General features: G+C 36.7%; 1 protein-coding gene across 1 annotated transcript in view; it reads right to left on the bottom strand.

Moving 5' to 3' along the window:
- The window catches only part of LOC122200037 (olfactory receptor 56A4-like), a 206725-nt gene that overhangs the window by 187155 nt on the left and 5083 nt on the right, over positions 1–14487 (bottom strand). The window contains exon 2 of the mRNA XM_042905447.1: positions 13099–13152. The gene's annotated coding sequence lies outside the window, so the exon portion shown is untranslated. The remainder of the gene's footprint in view (positions 1–13098; positions 13153–14487) is intronic.

The following is a 14487-nucleotide window of genomic DNA, read 5'->3' on the forward strand; positions in this document are numbered from 1 at the left end:
AAAAACAATGCTACAGCTATAGTAATCAAACAGTAGGGTACTGACATAAAAACAGATACACATACCAATGGGACAGAATAGAGACCCTAGAAAAAAACCCATACATATCAGTCAACTAATCTTCAAGATGCCAAGAAGCCAAATTGAGAAAAGAACTTCAATAATTGGTATTGAGAAAACTGGATATCCAGATGCAAAAGAATAAACTTGGACTCTTATCTTACATAATACACAAAGTCAACTCAGTGTGGATTAAAGATTTAAATGTAAGACTTAAAACCACAGGCTGGGAGCCAAGATGGTGGAACAGCATGGAATTTTTTTGTGTGTCTTGCGTCCATGAAATACAGTCAGACCGACACTAAACCATCCTACACACCTAGAAAACTGACTGGAGGATTCACACAACAATCTGCACAACCTGAACCACAGAATTCAGCAGGTATGTGGTGCAGAGAGGTGAATTTGGGAGCAAGAAGCCATGGAGAGTAGGGAGCAGCTTTTGCAGGCAGAGAGAGGATGGAGACAGGGGAGGGGAGGAGAATATGGGAAAGGAACCCCCACCCCAAAAGCAGCTGGAGAGAAAGTGGAACATTGGAAACAGCTACAGGGACTAAACTAAAAAGGGAAAAAGGAGAAAGGAGAGGGTTTAAATTCCATTAAGACTGTAAACAAGGGGAGCGCAAAGGCTGAAACTCCACAGCTTGTTACCTGGTGGTGCTCTGGTGGGAAGGGCAAATCCCCAGGAACAGAGTGGGGGCTGGGAGGTTCTCAGACCACACGGGGAAAAGTGGTTCCACTGCTGGAAGGACTTTGGTGGACACTGTTGAAGCCACCTGGTCCCAGCAGACCTCAGAAAATGGCCACATTCGTTGGTGCTGGCACAAGGTCGTTAAGGGTGAATCCTAGTGCCAGATGTGTGTTCTGATTTTCCATAATCCCTGAAACACTGCTGCTACACTATCTCACGAACTTTTTCTGGGGCAGGCTGGCACCTGGCCACAGCCTTGGGGCACCGGCAGCAGCAGGGTCCAGCAAGCATTCCTGGGTGCTGCCGACATTCGGCCATTGCTCAGTGAGACCCTCCTGCAGAGGGGCAGAGCGGGTCAAATCTGCAGTCCTTCAGAAGTAACAGGCCAGGGAAAACAGCTGCATCTGAGACAAAACTTGGGAGAGAGGTACTGCCTAGGGCCTGGTCACGGAGAGTGAAAAAGCAGGGAGTGGATGAAAGCTGAAGACAGAGGACAGGTGCACAATAGCTGATCCAGGAAAACAGACTGGGTAGCTGGGTGGCGCCATTTTCACCTCTCCCCCGCATGCACATATGCACCTACCAGCACTGCAAAAATCCACCCGACTAGACTAGCAGCGCCATCTAGTGGAGAGCAGAGCTGTTATACTGAGCCCTGCCCAACTGGGCCAACTTCAGTCTTCAAGAAACAAGTCTCGTAGCCGGCTTAGTTTATGGACTACAAAGCACTACACAGACTGACTTCTACGGGAAAACGAAGTAATTACAGTCCTACTTCAATATGTTAGCAGGTTCATCTATTCAATTTCTTTCTTTCCTTTTTTGTTTTTTCTCTTTTACACTTCTTTTTCTTGAATACAGAAAGAGGAAAAAATTCATTTTTATTTTCAATTTTTATTAAAAATATTTTTCTTTAATTTTTATTACTTATTTTTTACCTTTATGTACATTTTTTCAAATTCTATTTTACTTCATAATTTTATTTTAGTCTACTTCAGTGTATACACTTTCAAACAATTTCCTTTTTTCTCATTTCTTTCTTTTTCTTTTTTTCTCTTTCTCGTTTTTCTTTATCTTGAATGCAGAAACAGAAAAACTTCATTTTTATTTTCAATTTCTATTAAAAATAATTTTATTTAATTTTCATTACTATATTTTTTGCTTTTATGTAAATTTTTCAAATACTATTTTATTTCCATAATTTTATTTTAGTCTACTACAGTGTACTTATTTGTTCAAATTCTCAAACGATTTTTTTTTCTCCCCCCCCCTTTTTTTCTCTAATCTGTCAAACCACTTTCAACAGCCAGACCAAAACACACCTAAGAACTAGCATAATTTATTCAATTTGTGTGTGTGTGTGTTTTTAATTTTTAATTTTAATATTTTTTTAATTTTAATTTTTTTTAATTTCAGTTTTTCTACCTCATTAATCCTTTCCTCCCTTCAAAATGACAAAATGAAGGAATTCGCCCCAAAAGAAAGAGCAAGAAGAAACGACAGCCAGGGATTTAACCAACACAGACACAAGCAAGATGTCTGAACCAGAATTTAGAATCACGATAATAAGAATACTAGTTGGAGTCGAAAACAGATTAGACTCCCTTTCTGCAGAGATAAAAGAAGTAAAAAATAGCCAGGAAAATGCTATAACTGAGCTGCAATCACGGATGGATGCAGCGGTGGCAAGGATGGATGAGGCAGAACAGAGAATCAGCGATATAGAGGACAAACTTTAGAGAATAATGAAGCAGAAAAAAAGAGGGAGATTAAGGCAAAAGAGCACAATTTAAAAATTAGAGAAATAAGTGACACATTAAAAAGGAACAACATCAGAATCATAGGGGTCCCAGAAGAGGAAGAGAGAGAAATAGGGGTAGAAGGGTTATGTGAGCAAGTTATAGCAGAAAACTTTCTTAACCTGGGGAAAGACACAGACATCAAAATCCAGGTAGCACAGAGGACACCCATTAGATTCAACAAAAACCAACCATCAACAAGGCATATCATAGTCAAATTCACAAAATACTTAGGCAAGGAGAGAATCATGAAGCAGCAAGGAAAAAAAAGTCCCTAACCTACAAGGGCAGACAGATCAGGTTTGCAGCAGACCTATCCACAGAAACTTGGCAGGCCATAAAGGAGTGGCAGGATATATTCAGTGTGCTGAATCAGAAAAATATGCAGCCAAGAATTCTTTATCCAGCAAGACTGTCATTCAAAATAGAAGGAGAGATAAAAAGTGTCCCAGACAAACAAAAATTAAATGAGTTTGTGACCAGTAAACCAGCCCTACAAGAAATTTTAAGAGGGACTCTCTGAGGGGACAAAAGATGAATATATATATATATATATATATATATATATATATATATATATATACCAAAAGCAACAAATATTAGAAAGGACCAGAAACACCACCAGAAATTCCAATTCTACAAGGATCATAATGGCAATAAGTTCATATCTTACAGTACTCACTCTAAATGTCAATGGACTCAATGCTCCAATCAAAAGACATAGGGTAACAGAATGGATAAGAAAACAAGATCCATCTATATGCTGTTTACAAGAGACCCACTTGAGACCTAAAGACACCTTCAGATTTAAAATAAGGGGATGGAGAACCATCTATCATGCTAATGGTGAACAAAAGAAAGCCTGAGTAGCCATACTTATATCAGACAATCTAGACTTTAAAATAAAGACTGTATCAAGAGATGCAGAAGGGCATTATATCATAATCAAGGGGTCTATCCACCAAGAAGACCTAACAATTGTAAACATTTATGCACCAAAGGTGGCAGCACCCAAATATATTAATCAATTAATCACAAACATAAAGAAACTAATTGATAGTAATACCATAAAAGTAGGAGACTTCAACACCCCACTCACAGCAGTGGACACATCATCTAATCAATAAATCAACAAGGAAACAATGGCTTTGAATGACACACTGCACCAGATGGACTTAACAGATATATTCAGAACATTTCATCCTAAAGCAGCAGAATATACATTCTTCTCAAGTGCACCTGTGAAGTTCTCCAGAATAGACCATACACTGGGACACAAATCATCCCTAAGTAAGTACAAAAAGATTGAGATCATACTGTGCATATTTTCAGACCACAGCGCTATGAAACTCAAAATCAACCACAAGAAAAAATTTGGAAAGGTAACAAATACTTAGGAGACTGAAGAACATCTTACTAAAGAATGAATGGGCTAACCAAGCAGTTAAAGAGGAAATTAAAAAGCATATGGTAGCCAATGAAAATGATGACACCACAACCCAAAACCTCTGGGACACAGCAAAGGCGGTCATAAGAGGAAAGTATATAGCAATCCAGGCCTTCCTAAAGAAGGAAGAAAGATCTCAGATACACAACCTAACCTTACGCCTCAAGGAGCTGGAAAAAGAACAGCAAATAAAACCCAAAACCAGCAGAAGACAGGAAATAATATAGATTAGAGCAGAAATTAATGCTATCAAAACCAAAAAAACAGTAGAACACATCAATGAAACCAGAAGCTGGTTCTTTAAAAGAATTAACAAAATTGATAAACCACTGGCTGCTTTGATCAAGAAGAAAAAGGAAAGGACCCAAATGAATAAAATCAAGAATGAAAGAGGAGAGATCACAACCAACACAACAGAAATAAAAACAATACAAAGAGAATATTATGAGCAACTATATGCCAACAAAATGGGCAATCTGGAAGAAATGGACAAATTCCTAGAAACATATACACTACCAAAACTAAAACAGGAAGAAATAGAAAATTTGAACAGACCCATAACCAGTAAGGAAATCAAAAATCGGCCAAAACACAAGATTCCAGGGCCAGATGGCTTCCAGGGGAATTCTACCAAACATTTAAGGAAGAGTTAACACCTATTCTCTTGACACTGTTCCAAAAAATAGAAATGGAAGGAAAACTTGCAAACTGTTTCTAGGAAACCAGCATTACCTTGATTCCAAAACCAGACAGAGACCCCACTAAAAAGAACTATAGACCAATTTCTCTGATGACCAGGGATGCAAAAATCCTCATCAAGATAGTAGCCAACCAGATCCAACAATACACTAACAAAGTTATTCACTACGACCAAGTGGGATTTATACCTGGGATGCAGGGCTGGTTCAAAATCCACAAAACAATTAACATGACTCATCATATCAATAAAAGAAAGGACAAGAACTATATGATCCTCTCAATAGATGCAGAGAAAGCATTTGACAAAATATAGCATCCTTTCTTGATAAAACCCTCAAGAAAGTTGGGATAGAAGGAGCATACCTCGAGATCATAAAAGCCATATATGAATGACCCAACGCTAATATCATCCTCAATGAGGAAAAACTGACAGCTTTACCCCTAAGGTCAGGAACAACACAGGGATGTCCACTATTGCCACTGTTATTCAACATAGTATTGGAAGTCTTAGCCTCTGCAATCAGACAACACAAAGAAATAAAACGCATCCAAATTGGCCACGAGGAGGTCAAACTTTCACTCTTCACAGATGACATGGTACTCTGTATGGAAAACCCAAAAGATTCCACCAAAAAAACTGCTAGAATTGATTCATGAATTCAGCAAAGTTGCAGGATATAAAATCAATGCACAGAAATTGGTTGCATTCCTATACACCAACAATGAAGTGACAGAAAGAGAAATCAAGGAATCGATCCCATTTACAGTTGCACCAAAAACCATAAAATACCTAGGAATAAATGTAACCAAAGAGGTGAAATATCTATACACGGAAAACTATAGAAAGCTTATAACAGACACTGAAGAAGACACAAAGAAATGGAAAAAGATTCCATGCTCCTGGATAGGAAGAACAAATACTGTGAAAATGTCGATACTACCCACAGCAATCTACATATTCAATGCAATCCCTATCAAAATAACACCAGCGTTCCTCACAAAGCTAGAACAAATAATCCTAAAATTTGTATGGAACCAGAAAAGACCCTGAATAGCCAAAGCAATCTTGAAAAAGAAAACCAAAGCAGGAGGCATCACAATCACAGACTTCAAGCTATACTACAAAGCTGTAATCATCAAGACAGTATGGTACTGGCACAAGAACAGACTCTCAGATCAATGGAACAGAATAGAGAACCCAGAAATGGACCCACAAATGTATGGCCAACTAAACTTTGACAAAGCAGGAAAGAATATCCAATGGAATAAAGACAGTCTCTTCAGCAAGTGGTGCTGGGAAAACTGGACAGCAACATGCAGAATGAACCTGGACCACTTTCTTACATCATACACAAAAATAAACTCAAAATGGATGAAAGACCTCAATGTAAGACAGGAAGCCATCAAAATCCTTGAGGAGAAAGCAGGCAAAAACCTCTTTGACCTTGGCCGCAGCAACTTCTTACTCAATACGTCTCTGGAGGCAAGGGAAACAAAAGAAAAATGAACTATTGGGACCTCATCAAAATAAAAATCTTCTGCACAGAAAAGGAAACAATCAGCAAAACTAAAAGGCAACCGACAGAATAGGAGAAGATATTTGCAAATGACATATCAGATAAAGGGTTAGTATCCAAAACCTATAAAGAACTTATCAAACTCAACACCCAAAAAACAAATAATCCAGTGAAGAAATGGGTAAAAGACATGAATAGACACTTCTCCAAGGAAGACATCCAGATGGCCAATTGACACATGAAAAAATGCTCCACATCATTCATCATCAGGGAAATACAAATCAAAACCACAATTGATACCACCTTACACCTGTCAGAATGACTAACACTAACAACTCAGGCAACAACAGATGTTGGCGAGGATGCAGAGAAAGAGGATCCCTTTTGCACTGTTGGTGGGAATGCAAGCTGGTGCGGCCACTCTGGAAAACAGCATGGAGGTTCCTCAAAAACTAAAAATAGAACTACCCTATGACCCAGAAATTGCACTAGTAGGCATTTTTCCATGGGGTACAGGTGTTCTGTTTTGAAGGGACACATGCACCCCCATGTTTATAGCAGCACTATCAACAATAGCCAAAGTATGGAAAGGGCCCAAATGTCCATCGATGGATGAATTGATAAAGAAGATGTGGTATATATATACAATGGAGTATTACTTGGCAATAAAAAAGAATGAAATCTTGCCATTGGCAACTACATGGATGGAACTGGAGAGTATTATGCTTAGTGAAATTAGTCAGAGAAAGACAAAAATCATGACTTCTCTCATATGAGGACTTTAAGAGAAAAAACAGATGAACATAAGGGAAGGGAAACAAAAATAATATAAAAACAGGGAGGGGGACAAAACAGAAGAGACTCATAAATATGGAGAACAAGCTGAGGGTTACTGGAGGGGTTGTGGTAGGGGGGATGGGTAAGGGGCACTAAGGAAGCTACTCCTGAAAATCATTGTTGCACTATATACTAACTAATTTGGATGTAAATTTTAAAAATTAAAAATTAAAAAAAAAAAGACTTGAAACCACAAACTCCTAGAAGAAAACATAGGGACAAATCTCCTTTTTATTGGTCCTAGCAATGATTTTTTGGATGACACCAAAAACACAGTGAACATATGCAAAAATTAGCAAAGTGGATTACATCAAACTAAACAGCTTCTGTACAGCAAAGGAAACAACACCATGAAAAAACCTATGGAACGGGAGAAAATGTTTGCAAACCATATATCTGATGAAAGCTCAGTATTCAAAATATATAAAGAACTTGTTCTGTTTACTAGCAAGAAAAGAATCAATTTAAGTAAAAAATGGCAAAGGACTTGAATAGGCATGTGTCTAAAGAAGACACATACACACAAAATAAGACACATAAATAGCCAAAAGGTATGTGAAAAGGTGTTCAACATCACTAGTCATGAGAGAAATGTAAATAAATGAATGGTGCCTGTGTGGTTCAGCCGGTTAAGCATCCAATTCTTGATTTCGGCTTAGGTCATTATCTCATGAGATTGAGCTCCACATGGGGCTCTACACTGTTAGCTGTTAGCTGTTAGTGCAGAGCCTGCTTGGGATTCTCTCTCTCCCTCTCTCTCTGCCCTTTCCCTGCTCACTCTCTCTCTCTCCCTCTCCCAAAATAAATAAACTTTTAAAAAAAAAAAGACAAAACCACAATGAGATATCACTTTACACCTGTTAAGATGGATAGTATTTTAAAAACGATAACAAGTGTTGGCAATGAGTGAAGAGAACCATGGTACACTGTTGGTAAGAAAGTAAATTGGTATAACCATTATGAAAACTGTATAGAGGGTCCTCATAAAATAAAAAATAGAACTACCATGTGATCCAGCAATCCCGCCTCTGGATACTTATCCAAAGAAATTAAAACCAGGATCTTGATGCGGTCCCAATAGTTCACTTTTGCTTTTAATTCCCTTAAAAGACAGATACATATGTTTTCACTCATATGTGGATCTTGAGAAGCTTAACGAAGACCGAGGGGAAGGGGAAAAAAAAGTTACAGAGAGGGAGGGAGACAAACCATAAGAAACTCTTGGATACTGAGAACAAACTGAAGGTTGATGCGGGGTGGGGGGAGAGGAGAAAGTGGGTGATGGACACTGAGGAGGGCGCTTGTTGGGATGAGCACTGTGTGATGTATGGAAACCAATTTGACAATAAATTATATTTAAAAATAAAATAAAATAAAACCAGGATCCTGAAGACAGCTATACTCCCATACTTATTGCAACATTATTCACAATAGTCAAGAGTGGAAATAACCTAAATGTTCATCAATGGAGATATAGACAAAGAAAATATGGCATAACCTACAATGGAATATTATTGAACCTTAAGAAAGGAAACCTTGCCATTTGCAACAACATAACATGAATAAACATTATGCTATGTTCAATAAGACAGATACTGAAAGACACACAAGATATGATCTCGCTTATATGTGGAATCTAAAAGAGTGAAACGCATAGATTTTTTTAAATCTTTTTAATGTTTGTTTATTTTTGAGAGAGACATAGAGCGTGATTGAGGGAGGGGCAGAGAGAGTGAAGGAGACACAGAATCTGAAACAGTCTCCAGGCTCTGAGCTGTCAGCATAGCCAAAGTAAGATGCTTAACTGACAAGCCATCCAGGTGCCCAAAACTCATAGAATCAGAGTATGGAATGGTGGTTGCCAATGGCTGAGGTAAGGGGGAACGAGGAGGTGATAGTCAAAGGATGAAAACTTTCAGTCATGCAGATAAATAATTTCTATATATTTATCATTCAGCATAGTGCCTAGAGCTAACAATCTTGTCTTATGTACTTAAAGTTTGCTAAAAGTGTAGATCTCATGTTAAGTGTTCTTACTATACACACACACACCCACACACACAAATAATAATAATAATAATAAAGGGTACAAGAGAAAACTACGGGAGGAGATTGATATGTCTATGGCCTTGATTGTGGTGATGGTTTCATGGGTGTGTATTTATACCTAAAATCATCAAATTGCATACATTAAATATGTACCACTTTTTATATGTCCACAATACCTTAAAAAAAACTGGTTTAAAAAACTACAATAAAATTTATAATCACTCCACACTCTGGGAAACAGTATGGAGGTTCCTCAAAAAACTAAAAATAGAACTACCCTACGACCCAGCAATTGCACTGCTAGCTTTTATCCAAGGGTTATACGTGTGCTGTTTTGAAGGGGCACATGCACCCCAATGTTTATAGCAGCACTATCAACAATAGCCAAAGTGTGGAAAGAGCCCAAATGTCCATCAATGGGTGAATGAAGAAGATGTATACACACACACACACACACACACACACACACACAATGGAGTATTACTCAGCAATCAAAAAAATGAAATCCTGCCACTTGCAACTACGTAGATGGAACTAGAGGGTATTAGGCTAAGCGAAATCAGTCAGTCAAAGAAAGACAAATATATGACTTCACTCATATGAGGACTTTAAGACACAGAACATATGAACATAAGGGAAGGGAAGCAAAAATAATATAAAAACAGGGAGGGGGACAAAACATAAGAGACTCTTAAATATGGAGAACAAACAAAGGGTTATGAGAGGGGTTGCGGGAGGGGGATGGGCTAAATGGGTAAGGGGCATTAAGGAATCTACTCCTGAAATCATTGTTGCACTATATGCTAACTAATTTGGATGTAAATTAAAATAATAAAATTTAAATTAAAAAAAGAATATCTGATGGGAATGACAATAAAAAGATAAACTAATAAATTTGATATTGACAAAAAAATTTTACAATCACCCCAAAGAAAATGAAATACTTAGGTAAATTTATATCATGAATAAGATCATTATGCAGAATATTACAAATGCTTGTTAAAAGAAAGAAGATCTAAATAAACGGAGAGACATGCCATGTTCCTGGGTTGGAAGACAGGACACACTAAAAATAGCAATTCTCCCCAAATTGGTCTATAAATTTAATGACATTCCTATCAAAATCTCATCCAGGATTTCTTTGTAGACATAGACAAATTATTCTAAAATTTACATGGAAAGATATAGAATCTAGAATAGCTAAAACAGTCTTGACAAAAAGGAGAAATAAAATAGGAAGAATTACTCTAGCTGTTATTAAGACCTACTGTACAGCTATAGTAATCAAACAGGGTGATATTGACAGAGGACAAGATCAAAAGACCAGAATAGTGAATCCAGAAACAGACCCGCACAAATATGCTCAACTGAGTTTTCACAAAGGTGTAAAAGCAATTCAGTGGAACTGCCATTTCAACAAATGATGCTGGAGCAACTGGACATCCATACACACACACACACACATACACACACACAGTGTAACTCGACCTAAATTTCACCCCATACAAAATTTAACTCATAATGGATCACAGGCCAGTAAAAAACACTAAAACTATAAGAACTGTAAGGAAAAAACATGGGAGAAAGTATTAGGGATCTAGGTCTAGGCAAAGAGTTTTTAGAGTTGAGATAAAGTTCTTAGAGTTCTTAGAGTTGAGTTCAGTCCATAAAAGGGGAAAAGTAAGTTAGACTAAGTCAAGAGTTTAAAATTTGCTCTGCAAAAGACCCTGTGAAAAAAGGTGAAAAGAGAAGCTACAGACTGAGCGAAAAATATTTGCAACCACATGTTTAACAAAAGACTGCTATCTAGAATATATGAAGAATTCTCAAAACTCAACAGCAAAAATAACCCAATTCAAAATTATCAAAAGACAGGAAGAGATATTTCAATGAAAAGGATATACAGATGGCACATAAGCACAAAAAAGATGTGTAACATCAGTAGCCATGAAGGAAATACAAATTAAGATCATGATAAGATATTCAATACCCACCTCTTACAACAGCTAAAAATACAAAATAGTGACAACACCAAATGCTGACAAAAATGAGAGAAACTGAATCACTTATATACTGTTGGTAGGAATACAAATGGCACATTCTCTCTGTAAAACAGTTTGGCAGTTTCTTATAGAACTAGACACGCAACTACCATATGATCCAGTAATTGAACACTTGGGCATTTATCCCAGAGAAATGAAAACTTATGCTCCCACAAAAACTCATACATGATTGTTTGTAGAAATTTATCAGGAACAGCCAAACACTGGAAACATCCCAGATGTCCTTCAACAATGAATGGTTCAACAAACTGTGGTATATCCATACCATAAAATATCGTTCAGCAATAAACAGGAATGAACTACCTGATTCATACAACAATCTCAAGTGAATTATGCTGTCAAAAAAACAATCCCGAATATAATTCTATTTATATAACATTGTACAGATGACAAAGCATAAAAATGGAGAAGAGGTAATCAGTTGCTAGAAGTTATGGAAAGGGGTGTAGAAGGGAGGCAAGGAAGTGGTGTGCCCATAAAAGGGCAAGAAAAGGGATCTTAGTGGTAATGAAATTGTTATGTATCTTGACAGTATTAATGTCAACTTCCTTTTTGTGGTATTGCACTATAGTTTTGCAATTTGTTACTACCAAGAGAAACTGAATAAATATTACACAGAATTTCTCAGCATTGTTTTTTATACCTGCATATGAAACCATAATTACCTCAAAATCAAAAATGTGTGTTGTGTGTGTTTCTGTATGTGCATATACAACTATTTAAAAAGAACACACTGACCTGAAAAATATACAATATATTACTGTTAAGCACCTAAGTGTAGTACTTGATAAAAGTAAATGCTGCAATAAATATTTGTCAAATGAACAAAAGAAAATTATGTAAAATATACTATTTGCTCCCAAAATTATAAAAATTAAAAACTAAAACTCTAAGTGTTTATATAACTACATATGAGCATGGAGAAAAGCGTAAAAGAATGCAGGATGTTAAGAAAAATTACTTCATAGTAGAGCAAGGGTTGGAAAGAGGACAAGATGAAGAGAGATTATTAAATTTTTTCTTGGTAATCTTTAGAATTCTGCTTACAGTAAACACCCATGAAATTTGGGGATTTAGGGAAGAGACAATTATGAAAAGGTGGTTTTTTTAAATATTTTCAGATTTTTTGGAAAAAGTCAAACAATCCAAAACAATGAAAGTCAAAGAATATGAATGTATGAATATGACTGTTGGATGCTATTAGCACACTGATATTCAAATAATACAAAGTTTGCAAAATGAGGGAAATGCAGCTCTTACCTTCAGGGAAGTGGTGGTGAGACCCCAAAGTGAGAAGAAAGCTGAGACTAAGTGATTACAGACTAAGCAGAAGAAGCAATCAGAACAAGGAAGATGACTGTGTGACAATAAATTCACCAGACTCAAGAGATAGTACATACTCAGGCTCCCTAGACTATCAGACAACTCTATGGTATTGCTCCCTCCACACAAAAAGGGAGAAAGATGGATTGGGAACACATACACAAAAGTGACTATCAAAATACAGAAAGTGGCACTGGCACTGTTCACGTTGCTGAGAAGACAGACTTGAGTGACATAAAAACTGAGACAAAACTGACATTTGCAATGAATCCTCAGCCCAGGTCAGTGACACACTTATAGTGTAGCAACTTCTACAGGGTGTTTTACATTGCTTTCAGTGCACAAGGGAAGGAAGAGAAGAAGGGATGCTGGCCAGGGAATTATGAAACATTGAGTGTGTCTTTAGGGAAGCTAAAGGGCACAGCTGCAGGCTTTTGGAGAAGGAGTTGTGTGACATAAAATTCACAGTGCAACCACAGAGGAGGGGCAGATAAGTCCTAAATGTATTATGTACAGAAGCTATAATGAAGAGAAAGAAGGCACTGATTTGAGTGGATGCAAGAATATTCAAGAAAATTTAGAGGTTAGGAGAAAAGCTATCTTATTCACCTACAGATTTTAGACAAAGCAAGTTTGGTGGTCCTTCATCCTGAATTGGTACATTGGTCTAGGGAAGGAAGGCGAAAGGCAGGCTAAGCATAAATTACCCATGATAAAAAGATGGAAGCCAACCTGATTTAGTTTTATGAAGCCAATGTAACTCTGATACTATATAGTCATGAAAAGGATCCACTTGGGACTCACACTGACCTGGATTCAAATCCAGACTCATTCAAAGTTTTGTGATCAGAAGTCAGCTATCCACATGTAAGTTATTTTATTTGTAAAATGGAAATAATGGTTGCACTTACCTCACAGGGACGTTATATTGAATGAGGTGATACATGTAAGCACTTAGTCCAGTGCCTGATCACAGTAAGTGCCGGCAAGGCTGTAAAATAACTCTAAATGTCATACAGTGTTGTTGGGAATGAAAAATGGTATGACTACTTTGGAAAAGCATTTCTTAGCTTCTTATAAAGTTAAATATACACTTACCACATGATACACTGATACGATTCCTAGGTATTTACCCAAGAGAAACAAAAATATTTCTACACAAATATTTGTATGCCACTATTCACTATAGCTTTATTAATAATAGTTAAAAAATGAAGACAACCCAAATGTCAATCAAAAGAATAATGGATAAATAATTGTGGAATATTTGTGCAATGGAATTCTATTCACCTATAAAAAGGAATGAACTAATGATACCTTCAAGAAAATGGATGACTCTCAAAAACATGTTGAGCGAAAGAAGTCATACACAAAATAGTACATGATCTCATTTATATAAAATTCTAGAAAAAGTAAAAGTAAATTAAAAAAACAGAAAGTATACTATTAGCTGCCTGAGGCTGGGGCTGGGGCTAGGGTTACAGGGAATTAACCACAAAGAATAACAAGGGAACATTTGGGGATGATAAAAATGTTTTATTTCTTGTTTGGGATGGTGCTTATATGAGTATATACATTTGTGTCTAAAATCAAATTATATACTTAATATGGGCGCATTTACCACAATAAATTGATTTTTAAAACTGTTAGCGACCTAGAATAAGTTTTCCAAAGAAGTACATTGTCATCACAGAGAAATCATTAAATTTTATTGAATAAAATAAAAGGGGGCTTGAATAAACAGTAAGATATAACAGGTTATGAATGGAAAGCTTCCATATTCAGGCGATAGCAATGCTCCTCAATTAATCTATAAGCTAGATTTACTCCCAACTAAGATCACACAAGGTTTTTCATGGAAGTTAACAAAGTGATTCTAATAATCATGTAAGAGAATAAAGGCACAAATAAAGCCAAGATGTTTCTGGATACACACACACAGAGAAGAATAAGAAAGTGATTTGCCTGACAGATATAAAGATAATTACAGTAATATTGGTGA

Source organism: Panthera leo, chromosome D1 (assembly GCF_018350215.1).
Source record: "Panthera leo isolate Ple1 chromosome D1, P.leo_Ple1_pat1.1, whole genome shotgun sequence".
Taxonomy (NCBI): Eukaryota; Metazoa; Chordata; class Mammalia; order Carnivora; family Felidae; genus Panthera; species Panthera leo.